General features: G+C 36.6%; 1 long non-coding RNA gene across 1 annotated transcript in view; it reads right to left on the minus strand.

Moving 5' to 3' along the window:
• The window catches only part of LOC129562083 (uncharacterized), a 102517-nt gene that overhangs the window by 17468 nt on the left and 62856 nt on the right, over positions 1 to 22193 (minus strand). Inside the window, exon 2 of the long non-coding RNA XR_008687103.2 lies at positions 16546 to 16714. This is a non-coding gene — a long non-coding RNA (uncharacterized LOC129562083). The remainder of the gene's footprint in view (positions 1 to 16545; positions 16715 to 22193) is intronic.

Here is a 22193-nt window from a genome sequence, read left to right on the forward strand (position 1 = left end):
GAGTCCCAGGAGAAGAAGACAAAAAAAAAAAAAAAAACCTGAGAGAATATTTGAGGAGATAATATTTGAAAACTTCCCCAAAATGGGGAAAAACATAATCACCCAAGTCCAAGAAACCCAGAGAGTCCCCAACAGGATAAATCCAAGGCGAAATACTCCAAGACACATATTAATCAAATTAACAAAGATCAAACACAAAGAACAAATATTAAAAGCAGCAGGGAAAAGCAGCAAATAACACAGAAGGGGATTCCTATAAGGATAACAGCTGATCGATCAACAGAGACTCTTCAGGCCAGGAGGGAATGGCAAGACATACTTAAAGTGATGAAAGAAAATAACCTACAGCCCAGATTACTGTACCCAGCAAGGATCTCATTCAAATATAAAGGAGAAATCAAAAGCTTTACAGACAAGCAAAAGCTGAGAGAATTCAGCATCACCAAACCAACTCTCCAAAAAATGCTAAAGGATCTTCTCTAGACAGGAAACACAGAAATTGTGTATAAACTCGAACCCAAAGCAATAAAGAAAATGGCAATGGGATCATACTTATCAATAATTACCTTAAACGTAATTTTTTTTTTTTTACGAATCTTTTGTTCTATAAATCTAGTTATAAGTATGTTTCAATATCTATATTTTTCCCTTGAAAAATTTATTTATGTACATTTCAGGTCTTGATGTAAAATAGTTTTCTTACTCTGGGTCACCAACAAAAAAGTTGGTAGTCATTTGTATAAGTGTAACTATCATCTCTGCATTCTAGTAGATGTTTAATAAACATTTTCTTGAAAAAAAAAAAAAAAAACGTAAATGGGTTGAGTGCCCCAACCAAAAGTAAAGGCTGGCTGAATGGATACAAAAACAAGAACCCCATATATGTTGTCTACAAGACACCCACCTCAAAACGAGGGACACATACAGACTGAAAGTGAAGGCCTGGAAAAAGATATTCCATGCAAATAGAGACCAAAAGAAAGCAGGAGTAGCAATAGTCATATCAGATAAAATAGACTTTAAAACAAAGGCTGTGAAAAGAGACAAAGAAGGAAACTACATAATGATCAAAGGATCAATCCAAGAAGAAGATATAACAATTATAAATATTTATGCACCCACCATAGGAGCACCGCAATATGTAAGACAATTACTAACAAGTATGAAAGGGGAAATTAACAGCAACGCAATAATAGTGGGAGATTTTAATACCCCACTTATATCTATGGATAGATCAACTAAACAGAAAATTAACAAGGAAACACAAACTTTAAATGATACAATAGACCAGTTAGACCTAATAGATATCTATAGGACATTTCACCCCAAAACAATGAATTTCACCTTTTTCTCAAGCGCACACGGAACATTTACCAGGATAGATCACATCCTGGGCAATAAATCTAGCCTTGGTAAATTCAAAAAAATTGAAATCTTTCCAAGCATTTTTTCTGACCACAATGCAGTTAGATTAGATCTCAATTACGAGAGAAAAACCATTAAAAATGACAACATATGGAGGCTGAACAACACACTGCTGAATAATGAACAAATCATAGAAGAAATCAAAAGAGAAATCAAAATATGCATAGAAATGAATGAAAATGAAAACACAACAACACAAAACTTCTGGGACACTGTAAAAGCAGTGCTAAGGGGAAGTTCATAGCAATACAGGCACACCTCAAGAAACAAGAAAAAAGTCAACTAAATAACCTAACTCTACATCTAAAAAAATTAGAAGAGGAAGAAATGAAGAACCCCAGGGTTAGTAGAAGGAAAGAAATCATAAAAATTAGGGCAGAGATAAATGCAAAAGAAACAAAAGAGACCATAGCAAAAATCAACAAAGCCAAAAGCTGGTTCTTTGAGAAGGTAAATAAAATTGACAAACCACTAGCCAGACTCATCAAGAAACAAAGGCAGAAGAACCAAATCAATAAAATTAGAAATGAAAATGGAGAGATCACAACTGACAACACAGAAATACAAAGGGTTATTAGAGAATACTATCAGAAATTATATGGCAATAAAATGAATAACCTGGAAGAAATGGACAAATTCCTAGAAAATTACACCTTTCCAAAACTGAACCAGGAAGAAATAGAAAATCTGAATAGACCCATCACAAGCACGGAACTAGAGGCTGTAATCAGAAATCTTCCAGAAAACAAAAGCCCAGGTCCAGATGGCTTCAGAGCTGAATTCTACCAAAAATTTAGGGAAGAGCTAACACCTATTTTACTCAAACTGTTCCAGAAAATTGCTGAGGAAGGGAAACGTCCAAACTCATTCTATGAGGCCACCATCACCCTAATCCCAAAACCTGGTAAAGATCCCACAAAAAAAAGAAAACTACAGGCCAAAATCACTGATGAACATAGATGCAAAAATCATTAACAAAATTCTAGCAATCAGAATCCAACAACACATTAAGAAGATCATACATCATGATCAAGTAGGCTTTATCCCAGGAATGCAAGGATTCTTCAATATCTGCAAATCAATAAACATAATAAACCACATTAACAATCTGAAAAATAAAAATCACGTGATTATCTCAATAGATGCAGAGAAAGCCTTCAACAAAATTCAACATCCATTTATGATAAAAACCCTCCAGAAAGTGGGAATAGAAGGAGGGACATATCTCAACATAATAAAAGCTATATATGACAAACCCACAGCAAACATTATCCTCAATGGTGAAAAACTGAAAGCATTTCCCCTAAGTCAGGAAAAAGACAAGGGTGCCCACTCTCACCACTACTATTCAACATAGTTCTGGAAGTTTTGGCCGCAGCAATCAGAGCAGAAAAAGACATAAAAGGAATCCAGATTGGAAAAGAAGTAAAACTTTCACTGTTCTCTGATGACATGATCCGCTACACAGAAAAGCCTAAAGACTCTAAAAGAAACATACTAGAGCTAATCAATGAATACAGTAAAGTTGCAGGATATAAAATCAACACACAGAAATCCCTTGCATTCCTATACACTAATAATGAGAAAATAGAAAGAGAAATTAAGAAAACTATTCCATTCACTGTTGCAACGAAAAGAATTAAATACTTAGGAATATATCTACCTAAGGAAACAAAAGACTTGTACATAGAAAACTATAAAATATTAGTGAAAGTAATCAAAGAGGACACTAATAGATGGAGAAATATACCGTGTTCGTGGATTGGAAGAATAAATATTGTAAAAATGAGTATACTACCCAAAGTAATTTATACATTCAATGCAATCCCTATCAAGCTACCAACGATATTTTTCACAGAACTAGAACAAATAATCTCACAATTTGTATGGAAATACAAAAAACCTCGAATAGCCAAAGCAATCTTGAGGAAGAAGAATGGAACTGGGGGAATCAACCTGCTGGACTTCAGGCTCTACTACAAAGCCACAGTCATCAGTACAGTATGGTACTGGCATAAAGACAGAAATATAGATCAATGGAACAAAATAGAAAGCCCAGAGATAAATCCACGCACCTATGGACACCTTATCTTCAACAAAGGAGGCAAGAATATAAAATGGAGAAAGACAGTCTCTTTAACAAGTGGTGCTGGGAAAACTGGTCAGCAACTTGTAAAAGAATGAAACAAGAACACTTCCTAACACCATACACCAAAATAAACTCAAAATGGATTAAAGAGCTAAATGTAAGACCAGAAACTATAAAACTCCTAGAGGAGAACGTAGGCAAAACACTTTCTGAAATAAATCACAGCAGGATCCTCCAAGACCCACCTCCCAGAATATTGGAAATAAAAGCAAAAATAAACAAATGAGACCTAATTAAAATCAAAAGCTTCTGCACAGCAAAGGAAACTATAAGACAGATGAAAAGACAGCCTTCAGAATGGGAGAAAATAATAGCAAATGAAGCAACTGATAAAGGATTAATCTCCAAAATATACAAGCAACTCCTGCAGCTCAATTCCAGAAAAATTAATGACCCAATCAAAAAATGGGCCAAAGAACTAAACAGACATTTCTCCAAAGAAGACATAAAGATGGCTAACAAATACATGAAAAAATGCTCAACATCCCTCATAATCAGTTCAATTCAGTTCACTAGCTCAGTCGTGTCAGACTCTCCACGACCCCATGAATCACAGCACGCCAGGCCTCCCTGTCCATCACCCACTCCCGGAGTTCACTCAAACTCATGTCCACAGAGTCGGTGATGCCATCCAGCCATCTCATTCTCGGTCGTCCCCTTCTCCTCCCTCCCCAAACCTTTCCCAGCATCAGAGTCTTTTCCAGTGAGTCAACTCGTCGCATGAGGTGGCCAAAGTATTGCAGTTTCAGCTTTAGCATCAGTCCTTCCAATGAACACCCAGGATCGATCTCCCTTAGAATGGACTGTTGGATCTCCTTGTGGTACAAGGGACTCTCAAGAGTCTTCTCCAACACCACGGTTGAAAGCATCAATTCTTCCGTGATCAGCTTTCTTCACAGTCCAACTCTCACATCCATACATGACCACGGGAAAAAACATAGTCTTGATTAGACGGACCTTTGTTGGCAAAATAATGTCTCTGCTTTTTAATATATTGTCAAGGTTGGTCATAACTTTCCTTCCAAGGAGTAGCGTCTTTTAATTTCATGGCTGCAATCAGCATCTGCAGTGATTTTGGAGCCAAAAAAATAAAGTCTGACACTGTTTCTATTGTTTTTCCATCTATTTTCCATGAAGTGATGGGACCAGATGCCATGATCTTTGTTTTCTGAATGTTGAGCTTCAAGCCAACCTTTTCACTCTCCTCTTTCACTTTCATCAAGAGGCTTTTGAGTTCCTCTTCACTTTCTGCCATAAGGGTAGTGTCATCTGCATATCTGAGATCATTGATATTTCTCCCAGCAATCTTGATTCCAGCTTGTGCTTCTTCATAATCAGAGAAATGCAAATCAAAACCACAATGAGGTACCATTTCACACCAGTCAGAATGGCTGCTATCCACAAGTCTCCATGCAATAAATGCTGGAGAGGGTGTGGAGAGAAGGGAAGCCTCTTACACTGTTGGTGGGAATGCAAACTAGTACAGCCACTATGGAGAACAGTGTGGAGATTCCTCAAAAAACTGGAAATAGAACTGCCATATGATCCAGCAATCGCACTCCTGGGCATACACACCGAGGAAACCAGAATTGAAAGAGACACATATACTCCAATGTTCATTGCAGCACTGTTTATAATAGCCAGGACATGGAAGCAACCAAGATGTCCATCGGCAGACAAATGGATAAGAAAGCTTTGGTACATATACACAATGGAGTATTCAGTTCAGTTCAGTTCAGTTCAGTCGCTCAGTCGTGTCTGACTCTGCGACCCCATGAATCACAGCACGCCAGGCCTCCCTGTCTATCACCAACTCCCAGAGTTCACTCAAACTCATGTCCACAGAGTCGGTGATGCCATCCAGCCATCTCATTCTCTGTCATCCCCTTCTCCTCCCACCCCCAACCTTTCCCAGCATCAGAGTCTTTTCCAGTGAGTCAACTCGTCGCATGAGGTGGCCAAAGTATTGGAGTTTCAGCTTTAGCATCAGTCCCTCCAATGAACAACCAGGATTGATCTCCTTTAGAATGGCCTGGTTGGAACTCCTTGCAGTACAAGGGACTCTCAAGAGTCTTCAGCTATTAAAAAGATTGCATTTGAACCAGTTCTAATGAGGTGGATGAAACTAGAGCCTATTATATAGAGTGAAGTAAGCCAGAAAGAAAAACACCAATATAATTTTTAACGCTGCTGCTGCTGCTAAGTCACTTCAGTCGTATCCGACTCTGTGTGACCCCATAGACGGAAGCCCACCGGGCTCCCCCATCCCTGGGATTCTCCAGGCAAGAACACTGGAGTGGGTTGCCATTTCCTTCTCCAATGTGTGAAAGTGAAAAGTGAAAATGAAGTCGCTCAGTTGTGTCCGACCCTTAGCGACCCCACGGACTGCAGCCTACCAGGCTCCTCCATCCATGGGATTTTCCAGGCAAGAGTACTGGAGTGGCCTGCCATTGCCTTCTCCGAATTTTTAACGCACATATATGGAATTTAGAAAGATGGAAATGATAACCCTGTATACGAGACAGCAAAAGAGACACAGATGTATTGAAGAGTCTTTGGGATTCTGTGGGAGAGGCTGAGGGTGGGATGATTTGGGAGAATGGCATTGAAACATGCATATTATCATATGTGAAATAAATCGTCAGTTCAGGGTCGATGCATGTTACAGGATGCTCGGGGCTGGTATGCGGGGATGAACTAGAGGGAGGATAAGGGGAGGAGGGAGGTGGGAGGGGGGTTCGGGAGGGGGAACTCATGTACACCCGGGATGGATTCATGTCAATGTATGGCAAAACCAACCAATATAATATTGTAAAATATTTAGCCTCCTATAAAAATAAAATTTAAAAAAAAAAACAAATAAATCTATACATTTTTTTTCCTGCAAGACCTGTACTAGGTTTCTACAATGCTCTAAAATGTCAATTTGGCATTGGAAACTGCTGTTTCACAGCAGAAATTGAAAGCAACCGTCATGGTTATGCTGAGAAAAGTAATAATTTGCAATTCAAGGGAAGCTTAGACTTAAAAAAAAAACTGACTTTTTCATGAGGTTTTAATTCAGATATCATTATCAAGAATAGAGTACATGTTGCAATGAAATTCAACAGCTTTCTCACTGAGCACTGCTTTCAAGTGTTCCAGTGAATTGATACAGTCATTATTCTATCAAAATAAACATTCATCGACTAATTATACAGTTCAAGACATTGCCCTGAGCCACTTTGCATAGTGGAAAGATTCCTTCTTTGAAGTATCAAATATATTTGCTTTGTTTCAGACCTTCTGTGCTTGCAGGGAGCCACTGACTTTGGTCCTGGCTAAACATGATAAATTAAAACTGGTAAAAAGCAAAAATAGGAATGTATGATGTATACTATCTCATGCCTTTGTGACATTAGAGACATTATTGTTATTACTGTGTATCTTGTGTTAGTGTCTTAGAAATATAAACCTAATTGGGGTTTCAAAAGTGATTGCCCATTTCCAAGATACACTGTTTCTTCAGAATGTACTCATACTACAATGCCCAGTATTTAGAAAGCTCCCTTCAGAAAGAAATACACATATATACATATTCATTTATAAATAAATATATGCATATTTGTTTATCAATAAAATATGCTCCCAGTTTAACACTGAAATTAATTCCAACAGTAGCACATTTATGTTCAATGAAACATCACTATGAGTGCTTGATAAATGCTTTTCAATGATTCATTTTGGGAACATTGGTATTTATTTATACATAAAAGATTATTATTTGATGACATATATAAAAATAAACACCTAAACCAAGTTTTTCAAGAGAGTTTAAAAATGAGTTTATAATGGTGTCAATTGTTAATGTCATCTGTTGGTAAGGTAAATTAATTCAACATTTTGTGTCAATTTTCATTTATAAGTATATAGGCAGATCCATTTTTATGATATACTCATATTAAATTGGCTTCTCATATCATATTATTTTCCTTGGATGATAGTCATAGCATTTTAGTTAACTCCGTTTAACTTTAATAGCTATTAATAGGAAATTCTTTCTTCTTTCAAATCAATTATGAATCCTTATGCTATTTTAGTTGAACCAAACTAAAACACATACACACACACTAAGTGGTTCAATTTAATATCCTTTAATAGCTCAATCTGTTCCACCCAGAGCACCTGGAAAAGTATTGGATGTTTTGATATATCTGGGTATCTATTTCTTCATATTCCTTTTCATTAGCCAGAGCCTTTTTGTTGTTAAATGGGAACAAGAGTTAACAGATAAAAAAAAAAAAAAAAATAAGTGGACAAGATGTTGTGATTGCATTTGTTAGAGGCTACATAGACAAGGCTTGAAGAAGTCATTTTCGACAATCGAGATTGAACCAAGTTCTGAAAGAGAGAAAAAGGGAAGAGGCATGGAAAATAACACAAAATGCAGTAGTATATTTCATGCCAAAGAATAGTTGCTTCATCCACTCATCATTTTCTGGAGTACAGCTCTTATTCCCATGAGGACCAGTTAAGTTTTGTAACCATTCAGTAATGGAATCATTCAAATGAACTTCTATTTTCAGCAAGCAAAGCTTCTAAAACTTGTGTAGCTTTAAAACAATATTCTGGTTCTATTGTGAGCCATTTTATTGAAACATGGTTGGTTTGGTTTTGTATTTATCAAGAAAAATATATACTCACAAATAAGAAGGAATTGATTTGATAATTCCCTGCCTATTTGAATTATCTATAACAATGTCCCCTCTATTTTATACTAGTTATTGAGTGTTGATTCTATTTTTCAAACAGTAGACAATTTTGACAATGGTAGAATGTTGAAATAGTAGAAAGTTGAAATGAATCAATACTTTTCATAGAATAAAATCTCATTGTTAGCAAAACAAGCCTATTAAACCTAAGATTATTTCCTATTGCTTTCAACTTTTGAAAAATGCTAACGTTGCCACTAGACCTTCTTGTAAAATTGGAAACAGGCTAGTTATAGATATATAAGTCAGTGATACTGTGTCAGCACTTTCTAAATCTGTATTGGTGCTTTCATTCCAAATATAATCAAGGCCAATCCTGTACCAGCCAACACATCTCGGAAATGTTGTACAAAAATCTTATGGGTATATCGATAATGATTTGCCAGTACCCTTTACAGTACAAAGAATCTCTTAGGAAGCAAAATGTACAGCTGCCTCAGTAAGAGCATACAGGATTATTCTATTCAAAGTACCCATTTGAAAAGTACAATTCTAGGTTGAAGATATAAACAAAAGAAAGCAGTCATCTAGTTACATAGCTTTAGTTCATGCATGCTAAGCTGCTTCAGTCAAGTCCGACTCTTTGCGACCCTGTGAATTGTAGCCTGCCAGGCTCCTCAATGGAGAAGGAAAGGGCAACCCACTCCAGTATTCTTGCCAAGAGAATCCTGTGGATGGAGGAGCCTGGTGGGCTGATGTCCATAGGGTCTCACAGAGTCGGACACAACTGAAGCAACTTTTCATGCATGCACGCATTGCAGAAGGATATGGCAACCCACTCCAGTATTCTTGCCTGGAGAATCCCAGGGACAGAGGAGCCTGGTGGGCTGCCGTCTATGGGGTCGCAAAGATTCGGACATGACTGAAGCGACTTAGCAGCAGCAGCAGGCTCATCTATCCCTGGGATTCTCCAGGCAAGAACACTGGAGTGGGTTGCCATTTCCTCCTCCAAGGTATCTTCCAGACTGAGGGTCAAACCTGCGTCTCTAATGTCTTCTGCATTGGCAGGTGATTTCTTTACCACTAGCGCCGCAGTCGGACACAGGTTAGCGACTGAACAACAACAACAGTTATATACTAATTCATTCATGCATTTTTGTGATCAAGAGTAAGAAGCAAGATACCTATCAAGTACCTATTCTTAAAAATAAGTTATATCATGAAACCATTCTAGTCTAGCATGAAAAATCTTATAAACACATAAAAATATAATCTATATTATAAATTGTTATGTAAGAGATATCAGTTCTGTTCAGTTCAGTCACTAGTCGTGTCCAACTCAGCAACCCCATGAACCACAGCATGCCAGGCCTCCCTGTCCATCACCAACTCCCGGAATTTACTCAAACTCATGTCCATTGAGTCAGTGATGCCATTTAACCATCTCATCCTCTGTTGTCCCCTTCTCCTACTGCCCTCAATCTTTCCCAGCATCAGAGTCTTTTCCAATGAGTCAACACTTCGCATTAGGTGGCCAAAGTACTGGAGTCTGGGCTTCAACATCAGTCCTTCCAATGAACACCCAGGACTGACCTCCTTTAGGATGGATTGGTTGGTTCTCCTTGCAGTCTAAGGGACTCTCAAGAGTCTTCTCCAACACCACAGTTCAAAAGATATACAGTAAAATAAATAATCTTGTTAAGTTAGGATGTAGTATGGTAACAAAATACTTAAAGACTCAATTATATAAAACAATAAAGACTATCACTCTCCCTGAGGGCCAGCTGGGATTCTCCTATTTTCATTCCAACCCCAGGACCCAGGTTGACAACAGTAAGCTGACAGTGTTGACAGTGCTAAGCTGTTCTTAGCACCATTGCCTGTCATATTCAAAAAGAAAAAGAAAGAAAACTGTGGAAATTGTTGAAACGTTGCTAAACAATCTGACACAGAAAACACAATCTCCTTTGTGGACATAACCCACAAAACTCTCTCTAGCCATTAAAGGGCCGAAAGTTCAGGCTTGCATGCACTCAAAAGGCAAATAGAATTAATAATTAAGCATAAACACCTAAGGGGTAACACAATGACAAGGAGTTGAAGCTGATCTGATCTTCAAAGATGAATAAGAATTTAGACAGGTGTTGGGGAAGACTCCACAGGTTAAAATTTCAGTCTTATAAGACTGCCTCCACTTCAGACATTAATCACAAATAGTTAAGTCCTCATCTTATCCACAAGTTTTAGCAGGCTTGGAGAAAAATTGCATGTTTCTATAACCCCCTACTCAGGTTCAATAATTTGCTATAGTGTATATCACAGAACAATGAAAACTAGTATACTTACAATTGCCAGTTTATTATACAGGATATCTTAAAGGTGCAAATGAACAACCAAATGAAAAGTCGCCTAGGGTAAGATCCATAATGGTCTCAAGGGAAAGATCTCTGTCCCCAAAGGGTTGAAGAGTGCCACCTTCTAAGTACACTTGTGTATTCACCAACTGAAGCTCTCCAAACTCTGTACTTTAGGGATATTAGTGAAGACTTCATCATATACACATAATCAGTTATTAAATCTTTTTCCAACATTTTACCCCTCTCTGGAAGGTGAGGGTTAGGGCTGAAAGTTCTAAGCTTCTAATCATGGCTGGTCTTTCAAGTAACCAGCCACTATTCAGAAGCTCACCTAGAGTCACCTCATTAAAACAAAGATGCTCTTATGACCCAGGAAATCCCAAGGTATTTGGAAGCTCTGTGTCAGGACTTGGGGTTAAGCACCAAATAAAGGTATGGATTAGGAGAAGATACATTTAAAATTTTTAACTGCTGAAAAATATTGAGGTATATAATTAAAATGAATGATTATGATTTTGGGGAGAAGGGAAAGGGGAACAAAGGAAAGCAAAGGTTTTGAGCCTACATAAATTGTAGAAATGTGATATCATTATGAGAACTAAGAAAAAGAGCAAAAGGCTTAGCTATGAAAGTAATTTCTGTGTTTTGAGTTATTCCTAAATTTCCCTGCCTTCTTTATGATCAGAGCTGCCCTGTTCTGTTTTCTTGCTCTGTGCAGTACCACAGGACTGACTGCTATCTTCAGGTCTGCAGGCAATGTCTGCAGCTGCACCTCTTCTGTAGCTTCAGTTCCCTCTACACAGACCCCTTGGATTCCAGCTTTGGGTGGGTGCTTCCATTTCCTGGGCTCTGGTAACACTGCTTCTACCCTTTGTCTCTCCAGCCTGGTGGTTACAATGGCTTCTGTGGTATTATGTAACCGGCAGACTGATTTGCTTTTCCTTGTGGGCTTCTCAGCTCTCTTATGAACTGTGTGAAGAGTTTACTCCATTGAATTCCCTCGGTTTGAAATGACAGACTGCTTTTGGCTTTCCTAGCTGGACTTTGAGATACAACCTCTAAAAATAAAATCATAGGAGACAGAGACTGTAATATTGGTTCATAATTTGTGGAGGGGGGGATGTGGAGGGCTGGAGAGGTGGGAGGAGAAGTGGAATAAATTAGAGGAGATCACAGAACCATATCAGAGTCTGAGGATAGCTATAGACCACTCTACTAGCTGTGGAAGGGGTCCATAGCTGTTTATATATGAATATATATATGCACACACATAAACATAGATTGACAAACATACTTACAGCAGTTTTCAATATAATTATAAAGTCTCACTGAAGTGTGATTCATGGATCTCTGCTTAGTAATCCCTGATTATTAAGAAATGTTTAAATACTTTGAAAGTAAGTTTGCATTTTATGTTAAATATATTACAAAATAATAACATATTATACATATTAAAAAACTTATAGAAACTTAATATTACTATTATAAGATCATAGAAACACAAAATATCAGCACATAGAAGGAAAAGTAGAGATTACCCAATCCAACTTCATTTTACAGAAAAGAAAATGGTATTCACATTTGTGAAAAGACATGCTGTACTGCTGAGTGGGTCAGTGAATGAAACATAGTTGGTGCCTGGATCTTTAAATATCAAGCGAACATTTCCAGGTCAAAATACAGCAGCTAATGGTTTCTTGTTTTTGAAATATAATAGTGCAAAGAGCTTTCTATTGGCCTGACAGGCTTGATGGATCCACACAAGGACATGAAAGGGTCCTTGACATTTTGTAGATGCTTAGATCAAGATAATAGTGCACACTTATAGCACAATGTCATTCGCTGCTCCCCTAGTTGGGGAGAACACTTACTCTTTGCTCTATTAAGTTGTCTCCTCAGAGACTGGCTTCTCTCAAGTTTGTCTCTTGAAGCACAAAAGTAGTGAAGGAACCACTGGATTGGAATATCAGGGTAAGTGGTGGAGGGGAGAGAGGAAAAAGAATTGCACAAAAGAGAAAAGATTTTATCATATGTCTCCCATGCAGAATGAAAGAGGGATAAATTTATTCTGACCTACTGGTGGTTTTATGATTCATTTATTTAATTCAGTAGCTGCATTTATTACCCATGCTATTTAAATTTGCTGCATAATTGTGGTATAAAGGACATAATGCTGGACCAGAAGTTCAAGTATTTAGTTGTATTTGAGATGAGTGAGTTGCTTAATCATTCTAGGTTAAATTCATGCTATTATTACCTCTTCACTTCATCTTCTTGGTGAACTCTCACAGAGTCTTTAAAATTCATCTTAACTCTCATCATGACTAAGATACATTCCTTGACCTTTCCTGCTGAATTATGCTCCCAGCTTTCACATCCCCACAATACTTTGTGTGTATACGATTCTTGCACTTGTGAAAGTTTTGTAGTCACCCCTTTCTTGTCTGTTTCCCTTACCACGATGTAAGTCACATTAGTTCAGGGCTAAGTTTTATTCATATTTGTATTCCTAACATATTTCATTGTGTTTTTCATACAGTAAACTTCAGTAAGTACATATTAAGTGACTTAATAAAAGGATGCAATGATAAATGAAGGGCTTTGAGTATAGGAACAGTACAGTCTAGTCTGGTTCTTGAATTTTACTATTATTGAATGTAACCTACTATTTACTTTGACAATGTACATTTTCACTGATCCATTTTCTCCCTCTTATAGGAGGTCCATCTGTGTCTACCATATATAGCAGGTGCATCAGAGGGTATGTCTTTGAAGGTTTTAAATCTATTTCATCAAATATTATTTCAAACTATCCCAAGATATTTTTATATATTTTTGCCATTTGTTTCTCATTTGAGTTTATCCCAGGAAGCATTCTATTTACTGTAGGGGCTAAAAGTAATAATGTGGTCTTGTGCTTTTATGTGAAAGAAAGGGTATTCTTCCCACATAGACAAATTTGTATTTTGTTTTAAACTTAAGGCACTAGTCACAGTAGTTTGCTTTTGAAGACTATTTATCAAGTCTTTTTCCAGATTTCTATCCTTAATATTGGCCCTAAATTCTAGACTTCCATTTGCACATATGCAATCTAGGCTTGCATCTACCTGTCTGCCCCTTCTTTTCTCACTACCGTATATCATTGACTATTACATATGTCTTTCCTGTTTTCTTTTCTCCTTTCTCTTCTCTCTTTCTCTTTCTTCCTCCCTTTTCCATTCTCTCCCCTCTTTTCTCTCTTCTTTTTCTCTAGAGATCTATCTGTAATATCTATCTATCAATCAATGGATCCATCAGGAAGTTTTATATCTACAGATTGAAAATATTTGGAAAAATATTCCAGAAGGTTCCAAAAAGCAAAACATGAATGCACCATGCTTAGGCAACTATTCACATAGCATTTACATTGTATTAGGTATCTTAAGTAACCTAGAGATAATTTAAGGCATATGAGAGGAAATGTATAGGATATATGCAAATGCTGTGCCATTTTTTATGAGACTTGAGCATCCATTCATTTGAGTGTTCACAGAGTTCCTGATAATAATAGTACCCCTTGGATACTGAAGGATGACTACATATAGAAAATTAAAGAGTTTATCAATCTATATAGAGATTCATTTGGGTCATATATGAGAGAGAGAGAAAGAGACAAAGAGAAACAGAGAGACAACTGACAGCAATATCTCTTTCTATGTATTCTTATTTCTATTTTTGTCTCTTATTTTTGGGTAGAAGTGTGCACCTAAAAATAGTGATTCAAATGATATAATAAAGCAGAGGGTATGATGATGTTGTGCAAAGAAGGTATATCTCTGATGAAAGGTGAATAATGGAGTAAAAGAAATAAGATCCAGGAGGGCTAAGTATAGAGGACTGTTAAAAGAGAGAAATAATACATAAGGATTCAAGTAAATCTGCAGACACAATGGCACAAAATTTGGGAGAAGCTATGTATTTGAGGATTTTTCTATTTTTGTGTGCCACTCCCTCATAATGATTTCTCAGAGAAAGAGTTGGGAACATACTGTTACAGAAGTTTAGCAAATGTTGTTCAAGGGGAGTCCCATAAAACCTCTACCCCAGAAAAATAGTTGTATCAAGTTCCATCACTTTTTCTGTGATTTCTTTTTATACTATCCCTGTGAACTTGAAATTTTCTAGGGGAAAGATGCTAAATATAGATAAAATTTTCCTACTAGTTCAAATTCCTTTTAGAAAATCATTGATACTCATGAAGATGGGAATTCTGGCTTAAGTATATTATACATCAATTAATTTTATGGACTTTCTGGTCAGTGTGGATATTGTAAAATCGATGAAACTTTGAATTATTTATAGACCATTTACCACAGTCAGTGCATTAATAGGAAGTTTTTTGATCATGGCTTCCTTAAGTAAAACTGAATACAAAGCCATCTGGCTTTCACTTCAGGGGTAAAAGTTGGAGTATAATTAAAGAAAACTAGGAGCATTAATCTCCATGCTACAAGTTTTTAATTTTTTTTCTAGAACAAAAAAAGACTTCATTCAGCTTTGTATTGTCAATAAAAAATGAAGGTACAGTAAATCTGAGCTACTGTATTTTGCTCTGACTCTTAGCTAATACTCCAAATAAGGAATCACATAAAGTGGTCTTTTCTTCTGGGAGCATCTCCAATCTTCAGCAATTTCTTTTTTCTCCCTTGGAATTTAATTTTTATAAACACTGTTCCAATAATATTCTATTTTTCTGGGATGAAGGCATAAATGACAGTGTCCTCTAACAGCTTACCCAGCATAACATTAGCTAAAAATTATTTTCAATATGTTCACTGAGGTATGATTATTTCCCTTTCCTCTAACTGGCTTACTCTCTGCAAATTCATCAAGATCATAATAACCCTAAATTAAGTCTGTAACTTCAACATAAAACATGAAGGACACACTTGGTACTGAATAAGCCAATATTTCATCAAATTCTACTATAGTACCTATCGGTGCCATCACTGACCTTCAGGTAAGATGAGAAGGTCCCTTTTTATTAGGAGCATATTACATGTGATCATTGCTTTAATCACTTAACACACATGATGTACCAACATCATGTAAGACAGTGCTGTTACACTGTTGTTGTTCAATCGTTAAGTAATGTCCAACTCTTTGCAACCCCATGGACTGCAGCATGCCAGACTCCTCTATTTACTCGACTATCTCCCAGAGTTTGCTCAAATTTATGTCCATTCAGTTGGAAGCAGTAGAAATATGTCATATAAAAAGGTAAGTGTGTTTTATTTTAAGGAGTTAACAATTGCATGATAACAAATTTGACTCTAGTGTATGTTTGTCTCTTTTAGTCACCTTGAATTTATATATTAATGTTCCCTAATTGCCATGTTTGGAGCCAACTCAAATGAAACACAATTAGAACTCTAACTAGTTACCCATACTTATAGATTTTGTTTTCAATTTTTTAAATTAAGAAACAACTCCATTACTATCTTCCATGTTTATGGAAACTGACTAACTACACAGTGGAACTTTAGAACCTTCTGAGAAGAACAACTTACCAATCACTTTCATGATCATTTGGGAAACTGTCATGGATAGAATTATTAATCTTATTATATTTATATAATATAATTATTCATCTGAATAGAATTATTCATCTTATTACATTTATGCCATTGATATCTTTATTGTATTTTTGCTTTTATCACCTGGTTCTTATATCATAATTATATGATAATAAAACCCACAGCCATACTACATTTTATGTTTCCTTAAAACAGAGAACACATATTTACACTCTTGTAAATACACATTTTAAAATACAAGACCCCCAAAAAAAGGACCTGTTTTATGGTCACTAATGATACAAATCAGATTAATTTGTGTCCATCAGTTATTCATCTGTTAAAGATAAGTATTTATTCTTACTAACCTGTTAATTGTTCAGCTGGGGTTCTACCTCAAAATGTTGATTCATTCATCTGGCTCTGCTGACCTCCATTGGTCCCAGTAGATTTAGTTCCTGGTCATGTGTTTAGTTGAGGTTTACTCTAAGTGCCATTCATTGGTTTTTTGAGACCAGTCAGGCTGTTCAGCATGTCCTCATGGTAGAGACAGAATGCAAGAGAGAAAGCTCAGTGCATACACACATTTCAAGCCCAGGCTTGCATCATATCTCATCTGTTGATAGCCGATGGGCCCACATCATATGTTCAAGCCCAAAAATGAGGAGAAGATAAATACACACCTTACATAGAAATATAATGCCAAAGAGTGTTCTAATATATACCATAGCACATAGTTATCACCTTCCTGAATTTCACTCAAAACTTTTCACTAAAGTTTAGAGGCTTAAATAAATTATCAGTTCAGTTCAGTTCAGTCGCTCAGTCGTGTCCGACTCTTTGCGACCCCATGAATCACAGCACAGCACAGGCCTCCCTGTCCATCACCAACTCCCGGAGTTCACTCAAACTCATGTCCATTGAGTCAGTGATGCCATCCAGCCATCTCATTCTCTGTCGTTCCTGTCTCCTCTCACCCCCAATCCCTCCTAGCATCAGACTCTTTTCCAGTGAGTCAACCCGTCGCATGAGGTGGCCAAAGTATTGGAGATTCAGCTTTAGCATCAGTCCTTCCAATGAACACCCAGGATTGATCTCCTTTAGAATGGACTGGTTGGATCTCCTTGCAGTCCAAGGGACTCTCAAGAGTCTTCTCCAACACCACAGTTCAAAAGCATCAATTCTTCGGCGATCAGCTATCTTCATGGTTAGTAATTTTTAAAAAATGGCCTTTGGACAAAAAGCTCTGTCTATTAACACTCTCTATATTACTGACTTCAGCACAGTGCCTGACACATATTAAGCTTTCTATAAATTTTTACTGGCTGTTTGGCTGGGTGACATAGTGTGTGAACCAGAGATATGTCATTAATATAATAATGTACAACTAAAAGAAAGTGACATTCTTGTACCAAGAAATGGGTTATTTCTCCCAAATTTCATAAATAAATAAATAATTCAGTCTCATTGATGAAAAACAATGAAGATGATTCCCACTGAATAATCTCATATAGACAGCCTCCAATGTATTAACTCCCCTTGAAGGAGCTGCTTTAATTATTAGATATTTAATTAGATTTTCACTATGGTATAAACATAATATGAAAATTCACTTTGATCTGAGTTGTCATTTTAGAATCACTAATCAACTGAGAGGTATGAATAATCATGCAGGAGACTGAGATTTGAGCACTGAGGTCTTTTTTTTTTTTTAATAAACCTGGAATCATTAGATTAATATATAGTCTCAATTACAGAATGTGAAATCCTATTAAATTATCTCATATAAGTCAATGCCCAGAGGACCATTTTTGATCAGGGTAGAATAACTCATTTTTGAGGACCTTAAAGAAGGCAAATTTCATATTTTGATGAAAGGTCACATCATGAATCCTCTTTATCCCTTCACTGTAAAAGACAGGATCTGTTATTCCCCTTAATTGAGAGTAAAATAACTTGAAAAAATAAAAAAAGAATTTTGATTTAGAGACTTGAAAACTTGAAATTTGTAGTTATGTTGTCAGTGTTTTTACTCATAATTATTAGTAGTAAAACTTTAGGTGACTTGGGATCTATGTTCCAATCTTTAGTATTAGCTAAATGAACTCACTCTGCCAATAACACATCTTTTCCCACAATGCATATACATGCGTGTGAGTGTACACACACATACTTAAAACACACTAAGTCCACATCTCCCTCTTTACTACTATTTGCTATAATATAAAATCTCCTATGTTTAGGAGCAACATCATTGTTTTGATCTCCTTGTACCTGATAAAGCTACAGAAATAATGTCTTCACTGTCTTTCCTTTAAAATAATTATTATTAAATACCTACCCTGTTCTGTAATTACTGATTATATATGTATTTAACTATCTTAAGAAGACCACATACTCCAAATTTTAGGCACTGTGGTTTGAATATCCATCTATATACCATGTCTATCCATCCCAACCCTAGCTCAGTTTTGTTTAAAACTTGCTTTTTTTTTTTTTTAATAGAGTCATAGATTTGATTGGAATTGTCTCTTTGATTTTTGTTGGAAATGAATTTCTAGATTTTCAGTTGCATTAGTTACAATCAGGTTTGCAAACATGCTTTTTAAAAAATGAATTTTGAAAACATAATAATCAAATTTGTATAATTCTGAATCATAGAAATATGTGTACAATTGGTAAAACAAGTACTACAGTAGTTGGGGTAAGTAACTGTGCTACAAAAAAACAGTAATAAAATAGGCATGTGAACAGCTTAGTAAATTATATAAATACTTTACTTATATTCTATATAATTTTCCTTATTTTATCTGGGTATTTTTCCTTTTTTAATCTAGCGAATGATAGGATCAAAAGAAACAATTTAGAAAGTTCTTTCCAAAATACTAGAACTTTAAAAATCTGCAAAGAATAACATTAGCATTTTTTATAGTCACTTTCTATGTGTTTTTGGCCAGAAGTCAAAATTACTGGCTTTAATGTATTTTGGTTTTCAGTGTTCAATAGCTAAAATTGAAATAAATAAATATTAAAAATAACAACTTAAAAAATCAATTCTAAATTATCTTTAATTAAAGAAAATTAAATTAAGTTTTAATTAAACTGAGTTAAAATCTCAGTGCTGAATTTTCTTTAAAGTAACTTTATCAGAGAAACAATAACACAAGATTCAAAGCTATGTTTATAATATTCTTGGTGGTATATACACTTCAGAATTCAAGGTAACAGAATTTGTAAGCTACCTAGTTCTTTGTGTGTACATGTCACTGATAATAAATAATTAACATATTTTAGAAGTCACCAGTAAAGATTTAGTTAACAGATCTTTATTGAACTTTTAAAATTTCAAATGTGTGTACTGTATAAATTTGAAATCTATAATCATCGGCTATAGAACAAGCAAGTAGAGAGAGACATCACAAATAAAGCACACACTGTTTTAAGAAGCTTCTACTTTGGGGCTTTCCTGGTGACTCAGACAGTAAAGAATCCTCCTGCAATTAAGGAGACTTGGGTTTGATCCCAGGGTTGGAAATATCCCTTGGAGAAAGGAATGGCTGCTCACTCCAGTATTCTTACCTGGAGAATCCCACGGACAGAGGAGACTGGTGGGCTACCATCCATGGAGTCTCAAAGAGTTGGACGCACCTAAGCACACACATTGTGAAGAAAGCTGATCACGGAAGAATTGATGCTTTTGAATTGTGGTGCTGTAGAAGACTCTTGAGAGTCCCTTGGACTTCAAGGAGATCCAACCAGTCCATTCTAAAGGAGATCAATCCTGGGTGTTCATTGGAAGGACTGATGCTGAAGCTGAAACTGAAATACTTTGGCCACCTCATGCGACGAGTTGACTCACTGGAAAAGACTCTGATGCTGGGAAAGGTTGGGGGCGGGAGGAGACGGGGACGACGGAGAATGAGTTGGCTGCATGGCATCACCAACTCTGTGGACATGAGTTTGAGTCAACTCCGGGAGTTGGTGATGGACAGGGAGGCCTGGCATGCTGTGATTCATGGGGTCGCGGAGAGTTGGACACGACTGAGCGACTGAACTGAACTGAACCTAAGCACACACATTTATTTTCACAGGTTAATTTGTTTAGGGGTACCGTTTCACAATATGCTGTTACAATTATTTTGGAAACAACAATAATTTTTTTATTATTCTTATTTTCAGTATATATTCTTATATAATTCCCATCAAGTTAGTGAAGTAATATCAAGCATTTGAAAAATAAATAAAGTACAGGAAAATTGACCTGCAGAACTTTTTGGAATTGTCTTCTTTACTAAACCAGAATTGTTTACTAGAATCTCCTATACTATGTGATCTTTCGTTAATTGGTCCAAACAAGAAACTATCTTTTACAAGTTCTCTTAGGTGAAAGTAAAGCAGTACTTATGAAAGCTGTTATTTTATGGGCTATCAGCAACAAATAAAGAGATACTGCTGGCTTCTAGCTTGTTCTTGTTCTTTTTGGCTCCAGACCCACATCATCTTCCCAAGTGAAATATTGCTGACCAAGAACAACTCAGGCCTATCAAATATGTAGATAGTAGCCTTCCATGATCTTTTCACTGGGTGTCCTTTGCAGATCTACTTCGGCAGACAAAATCATCTTGTTTCAAAGGGCTGGTTATGGGGTGTTCTCTAATCCTCCAATTCCCCCTTTTAGAAATTTGTAACTCCAGCAGTATACATAATTGGGGGAAGTGTTATCACATATAACATACATAATACATATGCTTCTTACATAATTCTCTTTTTAAAAATTAATTTATTTTAATTGAAGGCTAATTACTTTACAGTATTGCATTGGTTTTGCCATACATTGAATGAATCCGCCCCTACACGTGTTCCCCATCCTGAACCCCTCTACCACTTCCCTACCCATATCATCCCTCTGGGTCATCCCAGTGCACCAGCCCTGTGCATCCTGTATCATGCATTGAACCTGGACTGGTGATTCATTTCACATATGATAATATACATGTTTCAATGCCATTTTCCCAAATCATCCCACTCTCACCATCTCCCACAGAGTCCAAAAGACTGTTCTATACATTTGTGTCTCTTTTGCTGTCTCCTATATATGATTATCGTTTCCATCTTTCTAAATTCCATATATATGCATTAGTATACTGTATTGGTGTTTTTCTTTCTGGCTTACTTCACTCTGTAAAATAGGCTCCAGTTCCATCCACCTCATTAGAACTGATTCAAATGTATTCTTTTTAATTGCTGAGTAAGACTCACTGGAAAAGAGTCTGATGCTGGGAGGGATTGGGGGCAGGAGGAGAAGGGGACGACAGAGGATGAGATGGCTGAATGGCATCACCAACTCGATGGACCTGAGTTTGAATGAACTCCAGGTGTTGGTGATGGATAGGGAGTCCTGGCGTGCTGTGATTCATGGGGTCTCAAAGAGTTGGACACGACTGAGTGACTGAATTGACTGACTGACTGACTCCATTGTGTGTATGTACCAGAGCTTTCTTATCCATTTGTCTGCAGATGGACATCTTGGTTGCTTCCATGTCTTGGCTCTTATAAACAGTGCTGCGATGTACATTTGAGTACAGCTGTCTCTTTCAATTCTGGTTTCCTCAGTGTGTATGCCCAGCAGTGGGATTGCTGAATCATATGGCAGTTCTATTTCCAGTTTTTAAAGGAATCTCCACACTGTTCTCCATAGTGGCTGTACTAGTTTGCATTCCTACCAACAGGGTAAGAGGGTTCCCTTTTCTCCACACCCTCTCTAGCATTTACTGCTTGTAGACTTTTGGATAGCAGCCATTCTGACTGGTGTGAAATGGTACCTCATTGTGTTTTTGATTTTCATTTATCTGATTATGAGTGATGTTGAGCATCTTTTCATGTGTTTGTTAGCTATCTGTATGTCTCCTTTGGAGAAATGTCTGTTTAGTTCTTTGGCCCATTTTTTAATTGGGTCATTTATTTTTCTGGAATTTAGCTGCAGGAGCTGCTTGTATATTTTTGAGATTAATTCTTT

Source organism: Moschus berezovskii, chromosome 5 (assembly GCF_049115385.1).
Source record: "Moschus berezovskii isolate FMDL1 chromosome 5, NW_MosBer_1.0, whole genome shotgun sequence".
In the NCBI taxonomy this organism is placed as follows: Eukaryota; Metazoa; Chordata; class Mammalia; order Artiodactyla; family Moschidae; genus Moschus; species Moschus berezovskii.